General features: G+C 31.3%; 1 pseudogene; it reads left to right on the top strand.

The window, feature by feature from the left end:
* The first annotated feature begins 961 nt into the window (after positions 1–961).
* Positions 962–8869, top strand: LOC104906966 (uncharacterized; annotated as a pseudogene).
* The last annotated feature ends 11919 nt before the right edge of the window (positions 8870–20788 follow it).

Raw genomic sequence — 20788 nt, 5'->3', positions numbered from 1 at the left:
TTTTGTAGAATTAGCGACCAAGGGTTTTGCATCAGCCTTTTAGCGTCCATTGGCGGACGCTATCCTTATTACCGTCCGATCCCGCATTTTTAGCGTCCAATTTTGGCGGACGGAAAAGAGTGATATTCTTGTTGTGAACATCAAGCAGTTTATGTACTACCATAGCCGCCGCCACCACCACCACAACAACCAACTATGCAACAACAACAAATTCAACATGATGTTCATCAACCTATCCAACAACCATAACAACTCCCACCACCACAACAACAAGTAACAACAAGCACCCACCAAAAGAATGTTGAACAACAATATCAGCCTCCATCAAATTTGAAGTTATGAATGTTCAAACGATAGACAAATTATGTTCTACATAACTTGCATAATTGTTCTAATGAAAATGAAGATGTTCTTTTTCCATACATGTGCAATGTGAAGCTGCAAATCGATCTAAATTTTTAAGGTCTAAAATGTTCTATCCTAAGATCGTATTTTCTTCTAAATGAAATGAAAAATTATTCTAACTGAAAATCAAAAATGTTCTTTTTGACTAAATGTTCTAATTCAAGCTTTATAATATTTTAAATTTACTTCTAAAATGTTCTATCTTAATTGTTAAATGTTCTAAATGAGATGTACAATTGTTCAGAATCTTGTATTATTTTCTTTTCAGGATTTCATAGAGGAGTTCAGTAATTTGATAAAGAATATTGGAGGAAGCTTTTCAAGATTTGCCTACTTATTAAACCTTTCCCAACAAATATTCAAAAACAACCAAATTGAAGATGTAATTAATGGCAAATGTTTTAAATGAGATGTGGGACAAGTGTGCACACAAAGTGAAGCTTTCACAAAGTAGCCAAGAGAAGACCCGAAATATTCTTAGCCAAGATGAGGAACTGTTTGCTAGTGATGAAAATTTTTTTGAAAACAAGCTACCGACACATACTCAGTTTTTAAAATGACTCCTCCATCCTTTTCTCTAGAAATTGATTCCAACCAAACACCACAACCAAGAGAGCTAAATGTTCAACAGCCAAGCTTAGACTTGAAGTTGGGTTTTGACGACTTGGATAATATGATTTCTACGCCAGAACACACTTCAATTGAACACCTCTTTGAAAAAGAAATGCAAGATCTTGGAATAGACCACAATGACAGGTAACTTAATGTCAAAAATTGTCAACTTTTTGTTATAACTTATAGTGATTTTGTACTGATATGAAATAGCAAACATGAAGATGAATTACTAATAAAAATGTCATTTTGTATGGTATAAATATTAATCAGTTCAAAGCTGGTCTTCTATTGAAAAATGTTCTTTCTTAATTTCTGTTTGTTCTATTTCAACTCAAGAATGTTCTATTTTTATATATATTCTATCATACAATTACATGTTCCATTTGAAAAGAAGAAATGTCTTATTTTACTATCCTCTATTCCTTTTGAACTTTCAATGAGAATAGTTTTCTATTCAATATTTAAGCGGTAAATGTTATATATTCAATGCATATATGTCTTAATTATCATGTAAGGATTTGATGAAAAAAAGCAAACGTCCTAAGCAGATAGTAGAAAATCTGCCACCATACTTTCGTTCTCCATTCCTTGCAAAATACGAAAACCTTTTCAAGAACATGAAAGGATTATCAGACTATGCATTTCAAGAAGAAAATGAAGACAAAGTGTAAGTGGTCAATTACAATTGTTCTAAATTAGTATATATAAATACATGCCTAATGGCTTTTTCTTCAATCTTGCGTAGGGAGATTTTGTACCATGATGGGATGGCAATAATCACTAGGAGTGATACGCAAAGTCTATCATTCGAAAATGAAGTGATGAACAATGTAATTAATGCATGGACAATTATACTCAACAACAGAAACAAGCAACGTGCAACAGATGCACCAAACAAAATTTTCTTTGAGACTAATGCATTTGTAAGTGTGTCAATTCTTTCATAGCCAATAATTAAAGTACAATAACAAACAAAATGTTATTTTCTAGTTATTGTTGTGCACAAATAACTATAATGATGAGAAGGTTGATATCCAAGCAAGGACCAAACAATCCATTAAAACGTTGGATAATTAAATGAAAGAAAAAAAAACATACAAAATATTGATCAATTTGATCTGGTAAGTCATAATTCAGATTTGTTGCAAACTGATTTTTAAATATTCTACTATGGAAGTGAATGTTTTATTACAAAGATTTCACTTTAGAAAATGTTTTATTACATATGTTCTATCTTCTATGTTATATTACATATGTTCTATCTTCTATGTTCTATGACAAATGTTCCACCTTAGAATTGAATGTTCTACAAATTCTATTGAATATTCTACATGTTCAATTAAATGTTCTATTTTCAAGCAGTGAATGTTTTTATACATATGTTATGTATTTCTTATGTTCTATTCTAGTGGACAAAATGTTCTACTTTATCCATGTAATTAATTTATAAACTGAAACTTTATACAGATATTCTTCCCCATCCTTGCAAGTGAACACTACTATATCTTCTGCATCAACATGGTCAACCATGAGTGGATAATAGACATAATTGACAACACAAAGTTGGTTAGGAACATCAACTGCAGATCAAAGTACAAAGACTATCCAAAAAAGATGGTAAATATTTATTACTATTGAAAATATATTGTACAGAACACAAAATGTTCTAAATAAAATGAAATATGAACTTTAATAAAAAAAAAATATTCTAATGTTATGTGTAATTTAACATTTGTGTTTTTATTGTATACAGAAAAATGCATTTCAAGAGTTTGTGAAAAAAAAGGGATTAACAACAAGTGATTTGCTTAAGCAAATGAGGTCAAGGATAATAAAGATCAGGGTCGGCCAATGGCCTATGCAAACAGACCATCAGCACAGGGCCCCAAAATTTTGAGGGCTCAATTCCTAAATATTGCAGCCCAGCTTTTAAAAAAAAAAAATTGGGTTTAATTCTCTGTCTTCATCCTTCAATCTCGCGTGCAAACTGCAAACTGCAAACCCAAACCACGTTCTTCTGTAACTTTCCCTAAATTCTCTTCCTTATTTTCAGAAATTTGTTATCTTTTGAAAATCTTCTAAATTCTTAATTTTTCTATTTCTCTTAACAACTTCCCAAAATTCTCTTACTCATTCCTTATCAACCGTTGCAAAAATATGAAAATATCAATTCAAATTTCTCCATTCAATCTTCAATTAACGGCTAATTTTTTCACTCTTTATATATTTCGAATTCATTTCTATTTTTTCATCAATTATCAATTAATTATGAGACAAAAGAAATTAAAATTCATATCTTCAACTTTTTGTTATTATTTCTGGAAATTTGGGGAGGAAGAAGAAGTTGTGAATTCTGAAGATTCTCGGCGTTGTGGCGTTGTGAATATTCTTGAGAAATTGTGAAGATTATGAGACAAAAGAAGTTGTGAAGGCTGTGGGTGAAGATTTTTGGCGTTCGGTCAACTGCTTGTGGGTGTTGATTTTTGGCGTGTGGTCGACTGCCTGTGGCTAGTTATCATTGAGTTGTAACAATGGTAGATTTTTTGAAGGTCAGTGGTTGTTTCTTCATTTAGGGTTTCTTAAACTCTTATAATTTCCTTGAAAAGCATATGTGCAATTAAATTTATTTTTTTTAGGTGAATTGATTCTACTTGGTTTAGGAAAAATTATATTATAATCACAATTTGTTTTTGTGAATTCTTGATGTTTTCTGTTCTCTAATTAGATTCGAAGGTTTAGAAATTTTCATGAGATCATGCTATGCTTCAATTTGTTTTAAAAAATTTGGCGTTGATTTGTGTAATTTGGCGATCTAAATATGTTGTGAATATGAATCGATTGACTATTGTCGGTACCTGTGAGAAATTGTTGCAGACTCATAGATTGAGGTTTTGTTCATTCTTGATTGATTTACGAAGTAAAATCCTCTTGATTTACCCAAGTTTGCTAAAATATTAAGCTCAATTAGGTATTAGAAGAATGCATTTGCAAGAGATTGATAATGTTGATTTTACTTAATTCATTCTTCTAACAATTCATTCGTTGACCATGATAATTGGAGGTTGTGAATATGAATCGATTTTGATTATGAGGTGCTAAATGTATAATTAATTCTATTGGAGGTTGTGTTGGCTTTTGATGTTTATAAGGAGTAATAGACATGATTATCAAAGCTTTTATATGGGGGAATCTCCTCTTTTAAAAAAAATTTAACAAAATCTTCTAGTAAGAATATGTATATTTTCAGCATATACATTTCAGAATGAGAAAGCAATAATGAGATCACAATTATTTTTATAATTTTAAGGATTAATGGTATTGTGTATATTTTAATTTAATGAGATTTTTTTCTTTGATTTTTTTAGGTTGAAATCATTGGATAATAATTAATTAATTGGGGAATATTCATCACAAATTGGAGTATTATTACTTAATTGTCAGGTTGTTTTGCTCCTTTTTTTTACTTACGTGTTAAATTGTTGATCGTGTGATTTACACCTTAGTTGTTTTTTTTCTATACCTCCTAAAACTAGAAAGTATCACTAGTAGAATAATTGATTATTGCTGCGGTGGTATTGCTGCGGTTTTATCCATACGCAACAATATATCACGTAAAAAGAAAATATAAAATATAAAATAAAGATATTGCGTGCTGCGGTTTTTACGAAAAACCACAGCAATATGGTTTCAGTGAAATTTTTTTGAAAAAAAAATTGACTTTTTGACTAAACATATTGCTGCGATTTTTCGTAAAAACCGCAGCAATATATTAAAAAATAATATTTTAATATCCTCATGAATATTGTTGCGGTTCCTCCTAATACCCATAGCAATATATTATTCTTGTTTATAAAAGAGGAGCGCGCGACCCGGTTAGGGTTTCTTTAAAATTCATTAATATAAAATAGGAGAGAGGAGCGCGCGACCTCATCAGCCGTTTTCATCTTCTTAGAACCGTTCCTCTTCCTCACTCTCCTCTTCCTCTCTCATCCTAACTTCTCATCCTTCCTCCATTTCCAAACACGAAAGTTGTGATTCGCATCCTTCCTCATCCTTCCAAACTTCTCATCCTTCCTCTTCCTCACTCTCCTCTTCCTCTCTCATCCTAACTTCTCATCCTTCCTCCGGTTAGGGTTTCTTTGGGACCGTTCGTCGGCTGTGATTCGCTAGGAAGTATTGTTCGACGGCTGTAACTCGCTCGGATCTTGTTGTCGGATGTGATTCGCTCGGATCTTGTTCGTCGGCTGTGACTCACTCGGATCTTGTTCGTCCACCGTGCTTCACAGTTCGAAGTTTCACTACGAGGAGTGATGAATGACGAACAACTATCGTGGTGCGACAGAGACAACAAAACTTCCGGCGATCTTTAAATTTCCGGCGATGGTAAATTTCACTACGAGGAGTGATTAATGGCGACACCTACCGTGTTTTCTTTATTTCGTTTTTCGTTTTTTTGTAGATCTGTAAATTGTTTTTAGGGTTTTTTTATTCAGTTTCTTATTTTCTAATATATTTTTTTATTTTATTATATTTTTTTGTAATTAATCATTTAGTTATAATTATTGTTTTTTATTTTTGCTTTTTTATTTGGGGTGTAAATTTGTGATCGACTAGTTTTAAGGATTTTTTTTGTAGTTCTGATCCACTAGTTATCATTTGCTTTCTCATTTGTGATCCATTTTACAGGATTTTTTTTTTGCTCACTCACATTGTTTTTTTATTTTTATATATTTATGAGATTTACATGTCATTTCATTTTCAGTTTGTCTGCTATCTTGGTGGATAGTGAATGAGTTAGTTGCATGGTTTAATCTTTCAAATTTAATTGCGAAATGCAAAAAAAAAAATTCACTTGTACCAGGACCTATTGCTGCGGTTTTAGCTCAAAACCGCAGAAATACATTGTACTTTTTAAATATAAAATACTTATATTGCTGCGGTTTTACCTAGAAACCGCATCAATATGTTCTAATATTGCTGCGGTTTAAAACCGCAGCAATATAATTATTACCTATTGTTGGCCCCTTAATTGTTGCGCGCCCAAAACCGCAGCAATAGGCCACTTTTTTACCGCAACAATAAGCATTTATTCTACTAGTGTATCAATTTGGGTATGAAAAACGAAAGAAAAAAAAAGGCTTGAGGAGTTAACCCAATCCCAAAAAGGAGCTCTTGATAAACTTATTATAAAAGAGCCTCATATTCACGTTGATATCAAAATATCAAGAAGGGAAGTGATGAATTTCTTGAAAATGAGGTTACTAACGAGAATGTTAATATGGAGAATCAAAATGTGGACTCGGAAAATAGAGGTAATATGCCTATTGAAATTGATAATTAAAATGTTGTTTCTAACAATGACTATGATGAGGATGTGGAGGATAATAATAGTAATGATAATGAAAAGCAAGAAACCCCATTTAAACCTTTGTTTGATATATTTGATCCAAGAAACTGGGATGCCCTTAATTCTAAAATGATTGATGTACTAGTAATGAAAGGTCCTAAAAGAGATGATCTATTGTGAAGGGTCCTAAAGACAAATTTTCTAGACGATTTACTGCTAATTTATACACTAGAGTTTTATCTAATGGGGAGAAGTGCGATAGAGATTGGCTTGTCTATTCAAAAGAGCTTGATAAAGTATTTGTTTTTCTTGTAAGGTTTTCAAAAGAGGGATTGGTAGAGGTCAATTGACGAACGAGGGTTTTAGTGATTGGGCACATATTGGTGAAAGACTTAGAGAGCACGAGACAGGAATGGAACATGTTAATAATATGGCTATTTGGTATGAACTGCGTTTGAGGCTAAATAAGAATGAAACTATAGATAAAACAGCTCAAATTCTAATTGAAAAAGAGAAAGAGCATAGGAAGAATGTTTTGAAAAAATAATTTCAATAGTGAAATTCCTTGCTAAACATAGTTTGGCCTTTCGGGGTTCTAAAGAGAAATTGTACCAAAATAGCAATGGTAACTTTTTGGGTTTAATTGAAATGTTAGCAGAGTTTGACCCTGTTGTTCAAGAACATGTAAGACGTGTTACAAATGACGATGTTCACTTGCATTATCTTGGCCATAACATCCAAAACGAGTTAATACTTTTGCTTGCTTGTGCAATAAAAACTGAAATCATTAAAAAAATCAAACAAGCAAAATATTTCTCCGTGATACTCGATTGTACACCCGATGTTAGCCACCAAGAGCAAATGTCTTTGATAATAAGATATGTTGATGTTTTTCAAATTCTGTTAGCATTGAGGAATCTTTTTTAGGATTTTTAAATGTGAATGATACAACTGGCCAAGGACTTTTTAATGTTTTACAAAGCGAGCTGAAAAATCTTGATCTTAACATATTTGATGCACGAGGACAAGGATATGATAATGGATCAAATATGAAAGGAAAACATCAAGGTGTTCAATAGGAGTTATTAGACATTAATCCAGAGCATTTTATACTCCTTGTGGTTGTCATAGTCTTAATTTAGCATTGTGTGATATGGCTAACTCATGTGGTAAAGCTAAAGATTTTTTTGGAGTTATTCAACGAATTTATACAATTTTTGCAAATTCTACTAAAAGGTGGCAAATTTTGAAAGATAATGTAAAAGGATTGACTCCAAAGTCATTGTCATCCACTCGTTGGGAGAGTCGTGTAGATAGTGTTAAAGCTATAAGATCTCAAATGTCAGATTTATAGAAGCTTTACTTGAAGTATCAGAAAATGATCTTGATTCTAAAATAAAAAGTGAAGCTAAATCCTTAGCGACAAATGAGCTCGGTGATTTTGAGTTCTTAATGGCAATAATCATTTGGTTTGAGATATTATCGCAATTAATATGGTTAGCAAGCTCTTACAATCAAAAGATATGCTTATTGATGTTGCTATGGAAAAAATAAAGGGGCTAATATATTTTTTGAAGGATATAAAGAAACTGTCTTTTATAATGCATTAGACAATGCTAAGGAAATTGCTATTGAAATGAATATTGAGCCAATATTTCCTCAAAGACGTATAATTAAAAGAAAAAGAAATTTTGATGAGGATTCAGATAACCCATCAGTTGAGCTATCTGGGGAGGAGTCTTTTAGAGTTACCTACTTTCTTTACCTTGTTGATCAAGCCGTTGTTTCCCTTGAGAAGAGATTTGAGCAATATCAAGAGTATGAGAGTATTTTTGGATTCTTGTTTGACTTGCGCAAGTTACAATCATTGGATCATCTAACTTTGTTGTCTTGTTGTAATAATTTTGAAGAGGCATTAAAACATAATGATCAATCTGATATCAATGGGAGAGAATTATATGTGGAGTTAGATTTTCTAAGAGGAATATTGCCCAAAGAAAAAATGGGACCTATTGATATATTAAATTTTTTGAAGGGTATAGATTGTTTTCCTAATGTAAGTGCTGCGTATAGAATTTATTGACTATTCCTGTGACAGTTGCTTCTGCAGAAAGAAGCTTTTCAAAATTGAAGTTGTTGAAGTCTTACTTGCGGTCCACCATGGTACAAGAAAGGCTTAATGGATTAGCTTTGATAGCAATTGAGAATGATCTTTTGGAGACCATACAAGGACAACATCAACCATACAAACTGTGGAGTGTTTGTCATGAGACACATGAAAACATATATTGGAGAAGGAGTAGAAGAATGATATTGTGGATTTGGGGTACAAAATATAGGTTCATACTCAATTTTCTGTAACTTTCTCTACTTGTTCTTTTTATAACTGAATAGTCTATTTCTAATGCATGGTGTGCAACATTTGTACAGGAAGAAAAGATAAAAAAGTTGAGAGTTGAATATTGTGCAGAAATCATTTTGAGTAACAACAACCTCCATTGAGATGAAGTGCAGAAAAAGGCAAAAGCAAAGACCAGAGCAAGATCTATCAATTAGCAAATGTTATATTTAAGAGCTAAATACTCTATCTACATTTGCAAATGTTCCATTTGTAAAAGTACAGTGTTCTATCTTAAATAGGAAAAATAGTTGTAAATGTTTCATTCTAAAAGTACAATGTTCTATCTTAAATAGGAGTTCAGTTCTACATCTAGCTGTAAATATTCTAAATCTGTTTGTAATATGTTCTATCTATATAGTTAAATGTCCTATTTCTATCTTTCTATAAAACATGTTTAATTTCTAAAAGTATAATGTTCTAGTTTAAAATGTTTTTTTGTCTTATCTTCTTATAAACAGATGTCCCTTTTACATGAAGAAATGTTCTATTTAAAAAATGTGAATGTTCCTTTACTAATGGAGCAAAGTCTTGTTTCACTATGATAATACTTTATATTTCATAACACATGATCTTCAAAAAGAATTAAGATAGAAATAATTTATCTAAAAATTATACAATATCAAATAATAACAATGGTTCTAAATATATTGCAAAACCCTGTAAAAAAAAAGAACTGAATTGTTCTAAACTCTGAAATGTTCTACATTATATTGTTCTATTTCATATGTTCTATTTTCTAAACTAAATGTTCTATTTCATATGTTTTTTTTTGTAAACTGAATGTTCTATTTCGTATGTTCTGTTTTGTAAACTCAATAATATATATCGTATGTTCTATTTTCTAAAGTAAGTGCTCTATTTTTTTAAAGTAAGTGTTCTATTTTCTAAAGTAAGTGTTTTATTTTGTATGTTCTATTTTGTAAACTCAATGTTCTATTTTCGTATGTTCTATTTTGTAAACTCAATGTTCTATTTTCATATGTTCTATTTTGTAAACTAAATGTTCTATTTTGTATGTTCTATTTTTGTAAACTGGATGTTCTATTTTCGTATGTTCTATTTTCTAAAGTAAGTGTTTATTTTCTAAACTAAATGTTCTATTTCATATGTTCTATTTCGTAAACTAAATGTTCTATTTTGTATGTTTTATTTTGTAAACTCAATGTTCTATTTTCTAAAGTAAGTGTTCTATTTCGTATGTTCTATTTTTATATGTTCTATTTTGTAAACTCAATGTTCTATTTTCGTATGTTCTATTTTCTAAAGTAAGTGTTCTATTTTCTAAAGTAAGTGTTCTATTTCATATGTTCTATTTTGTAAACTGAATGTTCTATTTCGTATGTTCTATTTTCTAAACTAAATCTTCTATAAGAATACAAAATTGTTCTAAATAGAAAAGAAAAATGTTCTACATCAAATATATTATGTTCTACATATAATATTCTTTTTTATATAAGCATATGTTCGTTTTAGAAAGTTACTTGTTCCATTTATAATGATAAAATATTCTGAAGCTAAGTTGATAAATGTTCCTTTTATGAAATAAATATGTTCTATAAATAACAAATAAAGAAATAATATTCTAGTATAAGAGCATATGTTCTTATAAAATATATTGCAAAATCTTGTAAAAAAAACATTGTATGGTTGTGAATTTTAACTATAGTTATAATGTATTAGAAAAAATACAATTTGGTATGATAGTAATTCCAAAAATAGTGAACAAATTGTAACTATATTTATAATATATTTGAAAATTAGAGAACCAATACCATCAGATTGTTCAAAAAAATCCTACAAACTTCTTATGTATTGACCGTTGTTGTAATAGTAACTCCAAAATATTCATCTACACCACATTGATTAAGTTGAGATCCAGTACTTGGATGAATTAAATTGGAACCAGCCAGTAAACTCATCTGCAAAACAAAATATTCCAAACCAAAATTAACAATGTTCCAACCAAGATTAACATGTTCAAAAATAAATAGGGCCATGTTCCAACTTATATATATATTGTTCCAACATGCAATACAAAATGTTCTAATTTGTATGAATAGGGTTCTAATATGAAACTAGAAATGTTCTAAATTACCTTAATAACAGTTTGAGCATTATTCTTTACTTTCAAAGCATTTGCAGCAAATTTCTTCCTCCATCCTTTAGCCTGATTGAATTTCTTCTCAATAATGCTCTTTGGTCGGCTATTGCTTTGATACTTTGGTCGTTGATTTGGATTTTCAACTTTTACACCACTAACACTCTCAACATCTTCTGCAACCAAGACTTCACCAACCTTACCAATAATACTCTCAACTTTCTCCTTAGTACTAGTAAAAGCAAGATCTAATTCATACCTTGCATTAGGATTAGATTGACTAGCTGTTATCAAACGCACAAAATTCCGTGTGATTTGAGCCCTCCAAACAAAAGAAGACACAGAATCAGAATCCCTAGCTTTACTCTTCTACTTTTAAGCACATAACTGATCATGTCCACATCAACAAAAATGTATTGATCAAGAATTTTAGAAACACAATGCAAGTGATCAACATGAAGAGAGTAAAAACACAAAATCCCAACCTCACTATAGTAGTTGCAAGTGCACTCAATGTGATGTGTTACTTCATTATAACCAACTGGATGCATGATCAAATCAACATCGGGACGCCAAATATGGTATATAACAATGGGATATTGACGAAAAAATACCTTCTGAGCACACTCAGTTCCTTTAATAAACTTGTCTTCAAAAATCTTATACACCTCAGTTGTGTAAACCTGACTAGCATGCTCCAACAACTTCAAATGAGCAAATGTCAAATGTCGGTTACCCTTATTACATTGGAAATCCTGACCACTTTCCTTACTTCTCCATTCACCAATGACATCAAGAAATAAGTTGTAGAAATCACATAAATCATGTGTCTTACAAAGTCTCCTTTTCACAGATTTATTTGTTGTCTCATTTCTTTGTGATGAAAGAATACCACCAGAAAAGAACTTTTTAGAATACGCAGAGCTCCACTTCTCCCTAAGCTCATACAAATTATTGAGCCACTTTTTTGTAGAACAATTAAATTGAGTCATCATCCTAAAATGAAAAATAACAAATCAGAGATAGTGTTCTAATATAATAGCATATGTTCTTTTTATAAAGTAAAATGTTCTACAGCTAAGTTGTTGCATGTTCCATTTATAAAACCAAATTGTTCTAAACTCTGAAATATTCTACATTATATTGGGGCTTCTTCTACATCGAATTCAATATGTTCTACATGAGTAAATAATTGTTCTATATAGAAAAAGAAAATGTTGTAAATCAAAAATTCATTATGTTCTGCATATAATGTTCTTTTTTATAAAAGCTTATGTTCTTTTTAGAAAGTTACTTGTTTCATTTATAATGGTAAAATGTTCCGAAGCTAAGCTATTAAATGTTCCTTTTCTGAAGTAAAAATGTTGGGGCTTATTCTACATCGAATTCAATATGTTCTACATGAGTAAACAATTGTTCTAAATAGAAAAAGAAAATGTTCTACATCAAATTCATTATGTTATGCATATAATGTTCTTTTTTTATAAAAGCATATATTTTTTTTAGAAAGTTACTTGTTTCATTTATAATGGTAAAATGTTCTGAAGCTAAGCTCTTAAATGTTCCTTTTCTGAAATAAAAATATTCTATAAATAACAAAATAAGAGATAATGTTCTAGTATAAGAGCATATGCTCTTTTAATAATGGTTACATGTTCCATTTCTAATAGAGGGTGTTCTACATCGAATTCATTATGTTTTACATGAATAAGTTCTAACTAGAAAAATGAAATGTTCCACATCAAATGCATGATTGTTCTACATGAATACACATTTGTTCTAAATGGAGAAAGAAAATGTTCTACATAAAAAAGCAATGTTCATTTCCTGACAGAACTACGTTCAACATATAAACACATTAAATGAGAAAATAAAATAGCAGAAGAATCAAATTATACCTTTTCCAATCGAATTTGAACTCCGCAATTGTATCACTGTACTTCAGAATAGTATTAAACACATCAACAAAATCATCTTGTGCCCTCAAATATGGAATGCTCTTCTTTGAATTCTGACCAATATGGCAAGTACATAGACGATGGTTCATTGATGGCAAAACATCTCTCAATGCCGCTGCCATTGTTGCACACTGATCAATCATCATAGTGATTGGTTTTTTTCCACCCATTGATCTCACAAATGAAGCAAATAGCGAAACGAATGAATCAATTTTCTCATTGAGCAGGATAGCACATCCAAACATGATATCGTTTATGTGATGATTCATCCCTACAAACAATGCACATATCAACTCATACTTATTTATACGATATGTCATATCATGAATCACAACATCACCAAAAATCAAATAATCTCTTTTCATCCTCCCATCTCTGAAAAAAAAACTAACCAAATTCCCACAATTATCCAACTGCACGTCATAATAAAAATCAGCCTCACTTGCTTGCCTTTGTGCAAAAAACTTTATCAACTGATTTGATTCTTAAAAATCAATACTTTTAAACTTCTCAGCAGCAAGAGCATTATAGGCATCACCAGCAGTAAAAATTAGGAGAACCCCAACTTCTTTCCTCATAACCCGAATAACATCCGCTACAGGAATTCCACTTCTCTTCAAGTTTGAAATAAATGCCAACTGCTCAGAACGCACTAATCTATGTGACCTAATATAATGACGCTCATGAAGTGGAACCATTCCATGATTATGTCCCATTACATGTGCAACCAAAGTGTAAACACCATCTTAATCAACATGAAATTGCACATAAGCTCTGCAACCAGTTCTATAATCAACTTTTGAATACAGTTTTTGTCCTACATTATTCACATTCTTGAAACCAACCCTCTAACAAACCATTTGTCTCATACAAACACTACCATCTTTGACCCTGCACCTTGTTTTACCCTTACCAACACCAAAACCAAACTTAAAAACATACTCATTGTACAATTTAAAAGCTTCTTCATCATTTTTCACTTGCTTCTATAGCAACTCAGATTCAAAATCTTCCTCAAACTCAACAACATAAGTCTTCTTCCCTAAATCACAAAATAAAATAAATATGTCGGGATGTTCTACATGAAATTTGTACATGTTCTAAATGAAAATGACAAATGTTCTTTTTCATATATGTAGTTATGTACTGTTTCAAACATTAGAAGTTCTTGATAAGCGCGTTTTTAACGCACTTTACAGACTCCTTTTAGCTTATTTTGATCCTCTTTTTTCTCCATTTCCCCTTCTATTTCATGCACTTTATCATAATGATATTTTACTAGATTTTCAGTCATTTTGACCAAATTTCTAGTAGATATGCTTTCACCATGTTTTATATTCTTAATATAGGTGGAACTACCTAAGATGGATATGAGTTGTAGAGTTGGAAAAATGAAGCAATGAAAATAGATCACACGTTGAGAAATGTTGTGCTTGCACCATGCCCCATGTCCGCTCGCACAAAGGAGCACATAGTGCTATAAAATCTTGTATGAGGAAATTCAAATGGATACAACTTTCCAACCACAAATCAGATGAAGGTAATTCTAGTTGGAGGTGAAAGCTCGTTTCGATATCTAATCCAACGGCTGGTCATAAGCTTGATTTGGATATAAAATGAAGAAGTTATGCTCGTTTAAGTTGAACTGTCCGACCAGAACAGACAGTTTGGTGCGCCCGCACTACATTTTGGTGCATCCGCACTGCATTTTGGTGCGCCCGCACCATCTGACGAGAGATTTTAGTTTTGAGGCAGAAGGCTGAGGTGCGCCCGCACCGTTCGTTTCCGGAAAAGAAAAATTTGAGCTTTATTAAAAATGATAGTTTGGTTTTAGTTAAGAACTTATGCTTTATTCTAGAGTTTTTAGAGAGTATTGCTAGGGTTTATACTAGAGATATAAACACTTTAGTTTTATTGAGATTTGATATTAATTAATCATAGTTTGTGATTCTGATAACATTCAAGGTACTTTTCATTCAATTTAATTTGAAGTTTCAGTTTTTATTTCATTCTTTTCGTGGTTGTTCTTGTTCTTCCTTGTTATTAGTTCTTCATTCTCATAGTCTCATAATTGTTATTTCTATAAGTTCAATTATCTCTTAATCATGTTTAGGCTTAGATTAGTCATAGATTTTATGTTTAATTGCTTAGAATCCATGATTAGTGAGTAGTTTCATATCTAGGGTAGGGTGAAAGTATGGATTAGGGTTTTAAATGTTTTGCTAATGTGATTGTGATGTTTTAAAGAAGTTTATGCATTGATCTTGGTGTTTTGAGACCTTAGGATAGATATTTATCACATTTAAACTTTGGTATTTTGAATTCAAATGTTCTTAAATCGAAATTTGAACTCTTTCATCATCCCCAAGAATCAACTTAATTTCTAAGCCAAGATATTGGGTAGAAATTAAGGGGATCCTTTATTAGGGGTTTTTCGAATTTATCGAATCTCTTAATCAATTGACTAAAGACCATTCGAAAGAGGATTTAGTTGATTGATTAAGTGATTATTCTTGAGGACCATTCGAGAGAGGACTCGAGTATTTTAGAGGAAAACTAAACCTTGCATAATCATCTCCGTTTCTTCACAATCACATTAACATTCATTGTCCATTCTTATTCATACTAGTAACCTTAACCCTAGTGTCTTCATATCTGTTATTTTAACTCGTGCTATTTGCTTGTTCTTGTTATTAGCTAGTCATAGTTGTTACCAAATCTTTTCAAACCCCCAAATACCCTTCAATTAGGTTATTTAGACTTGATAGACTTTAATTAATCTCATTTTTCCTGTGGATCGACCCTTGACTTGCCCTTACTATTTTCCTAGTATTGTTTGTTAGGCTTCATAAATATTGTTTGAAAAGCGATTTTTGGTGCCTTAACGACACATTAAAATCCTCTTATCAGTTCTACAGAAATGTCTCATTGTTCTATATTAAAATGATAATATGTTCTACAAAAATGCCTCATTGTTCAAAATTAAAAGGAAATAAGTCTCATTTCAAGAAAATTGTATTATGTTCCACATCAAACTAATAAATGTTCTACATGTCATGATCGAATATTTGTTCAAAATGAAAACGAAAAATGGTCTTTTTAATTTGAATGAAATAGAAAATTCTATTATGTTTTACATTAAATATATAGTTGTTCAAAATTAACATAGACAATGTTCTAACACCAAACAATAATGTTCAAATTGAAAAATGTTCACATCAAGCTCATTAAGTTCTACATAGTTACTTTAAGTATGCTCTACTTCAATTGGCAATTTGTTCTAAATTGAAAGATACTTATTTTAGTTCAATATATAACGAAAACGAAAAATGTTCTTTTTAGTTTGAATAAAAAAGAAAATTCTATTATGTTCTACATTAAATACATACTTGTTCAAAATGAACATAGACAATGTTCTAAAACCAAACAATAATGTTCAAAATGAAAAATGTTCACATCAAACTCATTAAGTTCTACATAATTACTTTAAGCATGTTCTACTTCAATTCACAATTTGTTCTAAATTGAAAGATACTTGTTCTAATTCAATAACGTATAATGTTCTACACTTTTATATTCAATTATGAATTGATTCACAAAAATAACAGAAAAAATTCATAAAAATTGTAAGCACAAGATGTTATGAAATTACTCAAGATTAAAATCATAGAATTATTCAAAAACTTATCAATTGATTTTGAATTACTCACAATTGAACTAGCAAATTGTGTAGAAGAATTAACAACACAACCTATAATTCGATCGCAAAAAATAACATACAATTCACAAAATCAGCAACAACACAATGCAATTAGCAGCAATTCAACAACAAATTGCAAAACCCAACAACAATAAACCAACAATAAGCAATTAAAATCATTCCAAAGTTACAAATTGATTTCGAATTAGGCAAAATTGAATTAGCATCTTCTGTCGAACTTCCAACAAAAATAGCAGAAGCTAAATTCACAAAGATCGACGAGCAATGATCATCATGAAATCAATAATTCGCAAAGAGAAGAGAGCATTAGAGAAGAGAGAGAATTTCGAACATAAATGTTCCCTAGAGAAATAAATGTTCTATTTGACTATTTTTATAGGTTTCTAATAAAACACAAAACAGTGTCGTTTTGGTATCGGGAGCCCATGTGCTACATGCTCCCGGGAGCACAATAAAATTTTCATGGTAACAACAGATAGCACATGCTACCCCTGTTTTTTCAAAAAAAAAATAAAGAAATTAAAACTTTCTTCTCCGTCGTTTCATTTCACATTTTTCACTCTCTCAAATTGAGTTACTCTCTGACTCGGTGGTAGCCACTCCAAAAACTGATTATCTTTTTTATGCTTATCTTTATTTACAAAAACTGCCCTGTAATTAAAGCAGTTAAGAAAATAAGTGGACAAAAAGTTTAAATCTTTACTTATAAATATATGTGTACAGATACAACATATATGAAGGTCAGGAATGGATTTTACTCATCTATCTATATTTCGTCCAATAGCTCCAACATATAGACCATTTCCCATAAAATGCCCAAATCATCACAAAGCATTAGATATTATATCTGGAGATAGAGATGAGTTCATAAAGGAAGAATCTATTAAATGGAATGTCACAATCAGTAAATGTTTTGGCAATAATCCTATTATACAAAAGGATCCAAAACATGTAAACAAATCTAAGACCTTTCAAATAGGGTCAGATTTAGATTTAATGCAAGAATGAATATTGCCAAAACTAGATAAAGATGATAAAGTCCCTTCCTTATTGGTATGCAAATCATGGGGTAAAACCATAATGGAAGAGATTTGGCAACCTGATATGCCCTGAAGATATCTAAGAAGACTTTTTGTTAAAGGAAACACAAAGAGCATAAAAGTCTTTGGAATGGTGGGTGGATCATCTTCAAGAGATATGGTACAATATATATATGTACATGCCAAATATGGCATAATCTCATGATCCTTGATGCAGATCCCTACTGGATGTTAAATTATCTCATAGGATCACGTCCTAGACATACTTCTTAATGGATTTCACATTGGCTAGAAGAAAAAGGGATGGAATACATGATAAATTATTCTTTTCAACTAAATGCAGCCATCCTAAAGAGAGATTTGTCGATCACCTTAGAATAATGAAAGAAGCTACTTTTAGAATACTATTAAAACAAATTGGTTATAGCCATTGACCATAATTCTCTACTAATAATTCGTGGGTTATGAGCACATCACCTCACAAATCAGGGGGTAATTTGTTACCACCATTACAAAATGGCTAGCATTTATTATGATACATTGTATTAAGCCCCAAAGGGTTTAATGTTTATGTAAATATGGAGGCCCAATCATACTAAGAAGTCCGTAATAAATAGTTAACAACTAGAAGCCCATAAAAGAAAGCTCATAAGTCAAGAATGTTCAGGAGATGGAAGTCAAACAACGCCAAAATGTGGACACAGACGTGGGTAACTATCAACTTGATTATGGAGCATGCAAGTTAGGTGGGTAAAGAGACGTGGCCACTATGGCGCCAGAAGGAAGCAATTATGATTTGAACCATAGATGATTCAAATCATTTCCCTCCAAAAAGGCAAGGAAGTTACGCGTGGTTATGAAGTATAAATACAAGAAGAATGATCAATTGAAAGACAACAAACACAACACACAACAACGTGCAAATTTACTTCCTTTCTAGCGTAGCTTTAACCTAGAGTAGCCAACCCCCTATGGGGTTATAGTTTAGTTCCTAACCTAGACCTAGAGCATGTACTAAGTGATACATTTGTTCATCTCCAGTTTTAGCCGTTACTCATGGAGGTACTCCTCTTCGTGTTTTCCCTTTAATTGTCCAGCCTGGTTTATCTTCATGTGTGTTATGAAGAATCTTTCTAGAAGTTTGTGATATGAGTGGGAATATTCAGCTTTTATTAATAGATTAATTATTGCGTTGATTGTCTTATTTAATACCTATCGCATGAATTTATGAGGCGTTATAGTTTGATTACCATAAGTTATAACAAAGTACGTTAGTAATATTTATCTAATTTAAACTAGTAACCCCCAGGGACTAAGACTCTCGTGGCGCTTAGTATATCTAACTATTGGGTGTGCATTGACTTGTTTGCAAAGTCATCCAACTAATTGTGCACCAACAGGTGCGTTCGATGTACATAAGTAATAGGTTATGAATATAAAGATGAATCAATAAACATATACTAACAGATATGTATATATATTCATTTGACTTGTTAGTCATGTACATGTATTCAATTAACTTATTATTCATGTACATTTGGCTTATTAGTAATGTAAATGTGCGCACATTATTCACTATAGAGACGTTGTGCACCCAACCCCCTACCTAAAAGTATCGATTGGACAGTCCCGCTTATAGAGGCGTCTCTCTCTGCTGCATCACCAAGACACAACCTAACATCTTCTACTCCTCTTCAGGTCTCTGTCACCACCGCATCACCTATCCAACCATCGCAAGCAGTCACGCCCCACCACCGTCACAACCGCTGTACCACTCACTTTCTGTGTGCCGCTACTGTAACACGTTTGTACAACACCACCACCTTTCCGCCCTCCGCCCCTGAATGCTGCACTCGTAATTTCCCAACTAGTAAGCTTTAGTCACTGTTAAAGTTTTCGAATCCCTTACCACCCCTAATTTGCACTTTTTCTTTCCCCGAACTTCCAATATTTCACTATCCTAATCTCCATATCTCGAACCGTTAATCCCTTATGCATGAAAAACAACCCATATGCCAGTCGCAATGTCGTAAATAAATCCTAGTGTTGTACTTTGTAGAGAAAATGTCGTATGTATAAGTACATTTGTTACATGTTTAATTTATATACTCCCTCCGTCCCAAAATATAATTTCTATTTCTTTTTTGTCACGGTAATTTATGCAAGTAGAATCTAAGAGAGATAGTAAAGATTTTTTTTTTATTTAAATAAATGTTGTATGAGAAAATATGATTTTAGGAGAGAGAATGAAGAATAATTGGTGAAAGAACATTAATTGTAAAATTTTGGTTGAATAAACAAAGGATAAAACAAAATTCAAGGAGCAAATAGATGATCGGACACGGTTTTTCTAGATAAACTAGTTATTAGGCCCGGGATATGCCCCGAGTAAGAAATTTTTTATTTATTAATATAATATTTTATGATAATAACACTAAATACAACTTAGTCTAGTGGTTAGAACTTTAGTATATGTACTTGAGGTCTCGAGATCAAACTCTCTACTATGCAATTTCTTAATTTTTTTATTGTACATGAATTACATGAACTGAAACTCCCTAGGAAGAGCGCCACGTGGCACAGTTTCTTGTTTTCGCACGCCTTTTAATATATTTGTATAGATTATGGAAAAGTATGGAACTAAATATGCAAATGGGAACTATATTTTGGGACACCTAAAATGAAAATATCTCATGCATTTAAAGGTTAACCAAACAAGCTCAAAGTGTTGCTGCTTTGATACTTTTGTGTCAAGTGACACTGCTTTGATGAAAGAGAAAATATTATTTTATTACAAATATTGTAAAAGTTATGTATATCTTGAAAAATACAATACCAAAAAATAAAATAAAAAAATATCATTGGTTTTATTTTGTAGAGCTCTTAGAAATCTACATTGCTAGATTTTACAAATATTTTTTTCTCCATATATATATATATATATATATATATGATCTTTTTACTTTTAGTCATTGTTAAAGAAACATATCAAAAAAATCATAGGATGAAATTGTATAGAGAGATAAAGAGGAGAGAGAAATGGATGATTTTTATTTTAAGATCACTATAAGTTGCTCTTAGCTAATATTCTCGAGTTAAGTATAAATAGTAAGAAATTAATTTTTTGGTTATATAAATGCAATGAAGGACCTAAGTTTTTGATGTAATTAATACAATGAAGGACTTAACTTTTCTTTTTTAAG

Source organism: Beta vulgaris, chromosome 3 (genome assembly GCF_026745355.1).
Source record: "Beta vulgaris subsp. vulgaris cultivar EL10 chromosome 3, EL10.2, whole genome shotgun sequence".
Classification (NCBI taxonomy): Eukaryota; Viridiplantae; Streptophyta; class Magnoliopsida; order Caryophyllales; family Amaranthaceae; genus Beta; species Beta vulgaris.
Note: the sequence above shows the minus strand (reverse complement) of the source record. Positions and strands in the feature narration are given on the sequence as shown.